The sequence below is a fragment of the Lupinus angustifolius genome, chromosome LG02 (assembly GCF_001865875.1).
Source record: "Lupinus angustifolius cultivar Tanjil chromosome LG02, LupAngTanjil_v1.0, whole genome shotgun sequence".
In the NCBI taxonomy this organism is placed as follows: domain Eukaryota; kingdom Viridiplantae; phylum Streptophyta; class Magnoliopsida; order Fabales; family Fabaceae; genus Lupinus; species Lupinus angustifolius.
In genome coordinates this window covers 16,521,005-16,528,264 of record NC_032010.1, presented here as the reverse complement: position 1 = coordinate 16,528,264, position 7,260 = coordinate 16,521,005, and positions in this window count along the sequence as shown.

Below are 7,260 nucleotides of genomic sequence, written 5' to 3'. Positions count from 1 at the left end.
ACCAGAACCATGATGTTTGAAACATTTAGGGGTTGAAGCAGTGGGTAACATGCAAAGAAGGGACTCTATTTGGTTCCTAGAAATAAAGTCTCCAACTAAAGCTACATGCTTATTCTTAATGAGTTGGAGAAAAGTGTGAGGTTCAAACCTTGGAAGATTGCATTGACTTGGTTTACATCTCTAGTAAAGATAATATAAATCATGCCTTCCATTGATTATACAATTTTGGCTTTGTTTGATATTGATCTTTCTACAAGTGGTATCATTATATAGAGGGCTTTTCTTGTCACGTACCCATGTACCATTGGAATAGACACATATGTTCTCATAAGGCTTTTTCCTTTTCTACATTGACAAACAATTGAGTAATTTGAGACTTGTTTTTAAACTAACAAATACCACATCCTAATCCCAATTCTATATTTCTATTAGAATTTATGATAAAATTGAAAAAACATTCCGGATGAGCCGAATGTGGTGTGGTGAACCAACATTCCGAGCTTTCTTCTCCTACAATCCCTGAAGCAGCAAAGTATACCTTTTATGATTGGGGATCTCCGGATGGAAAATTATTCTGGGCCATAAATGGAGAAGAGCTGAATAAGCTGAGGAAAACTACTTCTTTTGGATTCTGAAGCACCAATGCTCCATTAATGATAGCTACAACTACAATGCTTGTAGATATTGATGAACTGAATATGTCTTGGGTCCACTCACTTGTGAAAGATGATCCATTGCTAAAGTGTCATTGTTACACGGTAGTACATAGTATAAGAACCTCTCAAGCTAAAAGAAGCACAAACAACAATCACAAAAAAAGAGTAGTGCCTACCTTGGCTAGCTCTACTCTCATCCTGACTACTATTTACATAATAATGAAAATCATCACGTTGTTCTAGAAGGTGAAAGTTCATCAAAGACTATAAAACAGTGCAATCAACAACAAAAAATAAAACAAAAAAATGAACAACTATAACATTTAATATTTCTATAGTAAAAATTTCACGCATAATCACATGGAACTTCTAGTCTTGCCCACTTGATCACTTCAGCATCACCTTTTCGGGCTTCATCCATTTCTTCAATTCCTTCAACATGACTTCACATGAATTTTTAAGTATACCAATCTGCAGGACAACCTATATCAGTTCCAACAATCAAGAACTATTGGAATTTCAAAATACAGAATTCTTGAGATTCAAAATCAATAATATTTATTATTAATATCAGAAGTCTCAATAACAAATAGAGAGTGACTGGAAGAGTCTCAATAACAATATCAATAATTGATTAAACTTGTAAAGATGTTTAATTTCCCTGTCTCCCCTTCCATTGCAACCTCATCCTGACAAATCACATTTATGACCACACTATCAACACTGCTACTTGCACACGAGCTTTTGCATACTAGTTTTACACCAATTATAGTATACACAAACACACATATCAATTCACATCATCATAATGAATGATTTTGTTTGATGAAAGTTAAAAATTTGTCTTGTTTTCTGCATACATACACTCTGATACTGACACATATATATGAGAGTATGGGTTTTGTGCAATCAACATTTTTCATTTTGTGCCTTTGTAAAGCTTCAAGACTCGATCACGAAGAAGGAAATCCCGCAGATCCATTGAGAAACTATCCTACCTCCTCCTTCACATGTTCCCAAGCTCCAAATTAATCCATGAATAAATCAAACAGCTGCAACAAAATACATGGAAACTAAAACTAATAAACTTAATTACCACATACCTTCATCATAACCTATTTTCATTTTCATACAACTAAAATGATATAGAACCTTGATATGACAAAGCTGCAATAGGCTCAAACAGTTGAACTCTGAGTTCAATTGACGTAACTAGCTACTTCAATAAAAGTATATATAAAATATTTTTATTCAATTTCAAATCACATTCCATCAAAAACCATAATTGCACTCAAATGAATATTTTATCAACCACATGGTGTGCTTCGAAGTATCAACCATCCTAAATGCAAATAAGTAATAACATATGCTGAAAGGTGAACAAAGGTAAAATTGAAGCAAACAAATGATTGAAGAGAAAATCCAAAACCCTACGAACTTTATAATTCCCTTGAAAGCACCACTCTCAATCATCATATTTGGCCCCAAATTGAATGAATATCGAAGTCCCATTTCACTGACAATCCTGGAGCATCTTCAAGAGTAAAGCCTTGAAGATAAAGGAGAAAGAAAAAATTTGAGGATAAAACATGTTAGCATAGCAACCTGGATTAAAGAAAATGGAAATAAATTCCAATTATTCTCAAGACTTAAGCTAATTAAGTGACCTAAACACATACAACAAAAGCTAATAAGGGGATAAATCGAATTCGTCTCCTTCACTATTTCTCTGTCGTCTTCGACTATTTGTTCTATGTTTTCATATTGATTTCATCTCAATCTTGTGGTAACTCAATTAAGCCCTTTTTTTACAATTCAATATCTCAAACCCCAACTTCTCATTACATTTTCTCTATTTTAACAAATCACTCATTCAAATTTCGTAAGTCAAGAAGAAAATTAGAACAATAAGAAGCTCTAACCTATGGCTTCAACTCAAGAAATCACCCATTCAAATCTGCAAGGAGTTCACGGTTGAGGAAACTGGAGCTTTGGGAAGACTCGATGTAGGAAGCGAATCTATTGCAAGATGTGAATAAGAAGGAGCGATGAGAGAATGAGGATGCATATTTGGAGAAACTCAAAGCGATGATGGGAGAAGTTACGATGATGGAAGAAGTGAGGTGCTGAAGTTTTTTCTCACAGTAAGAATGGAGAGATGAAAGTATGGACCATTTCCATACTTATTTTACAACGGGCCCGATCCAGATACACACCAATTTTGAGATTCAATTTTAAGTTTGCCACGGTTTCACTTAGTGTTGCTGAATTGGTGTGTCCATTTTCCTTTTATTTTGTAGTGAGTCTACAAAAGTAGGCTGCAGTGTATGATTCTCTTGATTCCAACAATAGAGAAGAACCTACCTTTTTTTTAAATATATTTACTAATATATAAAACTTCTTTATAGAATCATAAGTATAAAATTGTAGAAACAAATAGCAAGTATTTAGGAAAAAGGAGGCAAAACTTACTTGGATGATATTGATGTGAAGAAAAGAACTGACAATGAGGATGACATGCTCAAAGGAGCAAGTTTATTGATCAATGCAAAATAAAACTTTGATTGTTATTAATTGCTACTTGTTTCTTACATGTGTCTAGAATAAAGTCTCTCAACACATGATTCTCTTAGTTAAAGGAAATTACTAAACTTAGTTAAAGGGTATGTAAAGTTTATAAGCCGGTAGTAAGTTCTTTGAAGATATCCTTAGTTAAGTTGGAAAGTAGAGAATAGTTAGAAATTGAAGGCAAACAATCATAAGTGTAATTAAAATATAGTTTTTAGTGGTACCTTCTCATTCTTTGCAATGTTATGAAAAATGAGGGATGTTCACTTGCAATCATGCAAGGAACATCAAGTTTAGTGTAACTAAAACTGTAACTAAAAAAAATACTAACATGCAATCATTGAAATGGAGAAAAAAAATGTTATCTTCAACTTTAAATGAACTAAATAAGCTTCATTAAGCAAAACTGGCCAAAGAATGATAACTTGCTAGTAAAAATATTACATGATTAGTAAATGTTAAACTAAAAAAGCATGAATTAATGCTTAATCATAGCATGGGTAAAACAAAGAATATTATTAATGCTTAATCATAGCATTGCAAAAAATAGAACATAATTGGTAGTGTAACTTAAGTATATATATATATAGCATGAATTAATATATAACAAAATTCGTAAGAGGAATACATAATATGGTCAAAAACATGCTAACTTGCTAGTAAAAAATGTTACATGGGTAGTCAATGTTGAACTAAAAAAGCAAGAAAAAAGATTTATCAAATAAAAATTTAACAATATATTACAACTGAAGTATGAGATAGTATCACCATAAGGGAAATATTAAACTTAGTGTTGATGAAATGTAAATCTAGTGCATGTGATATGTATTGTGGTATGAAAGAGTACCTACATAGGTGATAATGTATGATTCTCTTGATTCCAACAAATTCTTCTGAAATGATTGCGAGTTACTTGTGTCCATAGTTAGAGATTTTATGAGCATTAAGAGTAAGTAGAACAAAGCTAGAGATGAACCTACCTTTTCATATATGATTAAGAATATATAAAACTTTTGTAGCATACTAAAGAACACAAATAGATAATATTACTCACTATTTAAATTATGGGAAAACATTTATAAAAAAATTATAAAAAAAAAGCTCCATTTGGAGCTTATTTATCTCTGTACAAATTCATAACAATATACAGAAAAAGTGTGGAAATTTATGACCACTCCCTCCAGTATTAAATGAGACAGTCTTTAATACTTTAGTTTTGTATTTCTTGAACTATAACCTTGAGTAGTATTGACTCAAGTACTCAACAGTTCATCATACTTGTAGTATTTAAAACAATAATTCCTAATAAAATCAACTTAGTATAATATATAGTTTTTATACATAGTTAATGCATTTCTTAATCCTAAATGTGAAGGCTAAGACTCCTCGCCTGTATCAATGAAACTCATAATGATGTTTGTCTGGTTTTTGGTGGAGTGTCCTTGAATCTCCATGGCTTCATTATTCATAACGCCCAAAAAAGTCCCATGAATGAGTAGTGTGCAACTTTCTTTTAGAATTGGGAAAAACAGAAACCACTCCAGGTGTATCTACTCATATTTCAACACAAAATTAGATGATCCATTGTAATGGAAAATCATACCAAAATTATTATTTTGAACTGATAAAATATGAAATAATCATACCAAAATTATTATCTTGAACTCAAAAAAGAAGAAATTGTTATCTTTTTAATAAATGATGAACTAAGAAAGCAATACATAAGTTTGTTCCGGTAAAAATGTTTTCAATAACAACAAATTAATATGCATTCCCAAGATAACCCCAAGAGATTCGAAATAAGTTATGATGATAAAACATACCTGATAATCAAAATCCATGGGTCAGTTTCAAGGATGAGGAAGTTAACAGCAAAAACATAAAAGGAAGTTATAAGGAAAAATCACCATTTTGACGCATGAAGAAATTGTGTGTAGGATGAAGAAAGAAGGGTGTGGCAGAAAAAAATGGAAAAGAAGGTTTAGATTGGAAATGGAGAAAGAAAAAGAAAGGGGTTTGAAAAATGAATGGAAAAGAATATGATGAAATTGTAGGAATTTTCAAATTTTGAAAATGAATGGAACAAAAGCTACTTGTTTCCATAAGGATAACTTTAACCCCTCAAGAAATACTATGCAGTTACTAAAATACCGTTTAAAAAGCTAGGTTTTAACCATAGGAGATAGGCATTTTCATAATAACATCAGCCCTTTGCATTATTATATAGATAGTAGATCTCATCATGCTAACTTTATTAATGGAAGAACATATATGTTGTTTCACAAAAAGTGTATAACTCTATGTATTATTGTTTATAATCGTTTAAGAAAATATATTTATTTGTTAAAATTTTAATTATTAAGTATTTTTCTAATCAATTACAAATAGTGGTACACTTGTTAAGACAAAAGATGTCCACCCATTAATAATTACTGTAATATATATGCTTTGGAGAGAATAAGGCCTGTGAGTTGCAACATCAATTCCAATTCCAGTAGCTGCAACATCAATTCCAATTCTAGCAGCTGCAACTCCTCTTTTTGTATTAGCTAGCTTGGCCTGCATAATAGATTTATAAGGCTTGTAAGTTGGAGTATGATTAGTAAAGCTTGGCACATCATGACCCTTACTTGGCACATGATCACCATCAGTTTTCACTAGCAAGTTAACTTAACATTGTTTGATACCCCAGAAGATGGGGCACATGTATTGATGAGACCCAACTTAGAGTGAATGAAGACATAATCTTGCACTCCTAAAGATTTGGTTATTGCACCTGTAAGCTGAAGGTTGGAAGGAATTGGTAGGAGTTTAATTTGCCTTGTCGCACATTTTTTCCTTATTGTGTGACAATCCAACTCTATATATTTGGTCCTTTCATGAAAAATATGGTTAGAAGAAATGTAGATAGTTGACTGATTATCACAATATAATAGAACATGTAAAGAATAAGCATGTTGCAAATCTTGCAATAAGTAAGTTATTCAAGTAATCTCACAAGTAGTAATGGTCATTGCCCTATATCCAACTTCACAAGAGCTTCTAGAAACAACTTTCTATTTCTTATATTTCCATGATATGAGACATTTATCTAAATAAATACAATAACCACTTGTTGATCTTCTAGTATCTGGGCGTCAGGGCCCATCACTATCACTATAGGCTTTAATCTGAATAGTGGAATTGTAAGGAAAGAACAATCCTAAAGCAGGTGATCCTTTTAGATACCTCAACACCTTTAATGTTACAGTGTGATGAGTACTAGTAGGAGTGGCCATAAATTGAGCTAATTATGAAATAGAGAAACTAATATCAGGCCTGTATTAGTGAGATAGATAAGTCTACCAATTAGTCTCCTATATGCAGCAGGATCAGGATAAGAATCACTACTATCTTGATATATGTGAGTGTCATGAACCATATGTGTAGATGTTGGTTTGCAGGCAATCATACTAGCATCAAAGATTATTTCTAGTGGATAATTCCTATGGTTCATAGATATTCCAGACTTGTTTCTGGAAATCTCAAAGCCAAGGAAGTATTTTAGGTCCCCTAAGTCCTTAGTTTTAAAGGTTCTATCTAATAGAAGCTTGATGTGGTTGATTTCAGATGTTGTTACCAGTTATTATGATATCATCTACATATATAAGAATGACTATGATAAATTCCTTTGATGGCCATTTTATGAACATAGAGTGATCCCCTTTAGCTTTGTGATATCCTTGTTTTAAAAGGAAAGCAGAAAGCTTAATAAACCATTGTCTACTAGCTTGTTTTAAACCCTACAAAGATTTCTATAATTTGCACACTTGATGAGGCTTATCAGCCTTCAAGCCAGGGGGAATGATCATATATACTTCTTATATTACATCACCATGTAGGAAAACATTATTAACATCTAATTGATTAAGATACCAATTATGAATAGAAGCCAAGGATAAAAGCAATCTTACAATAGTGATTTTGGCCACGGGAGAGAAAATTTCCCAATAGTCTACTCCTTCAATATGATTGTATCCCTTTGCAACCAACCTAG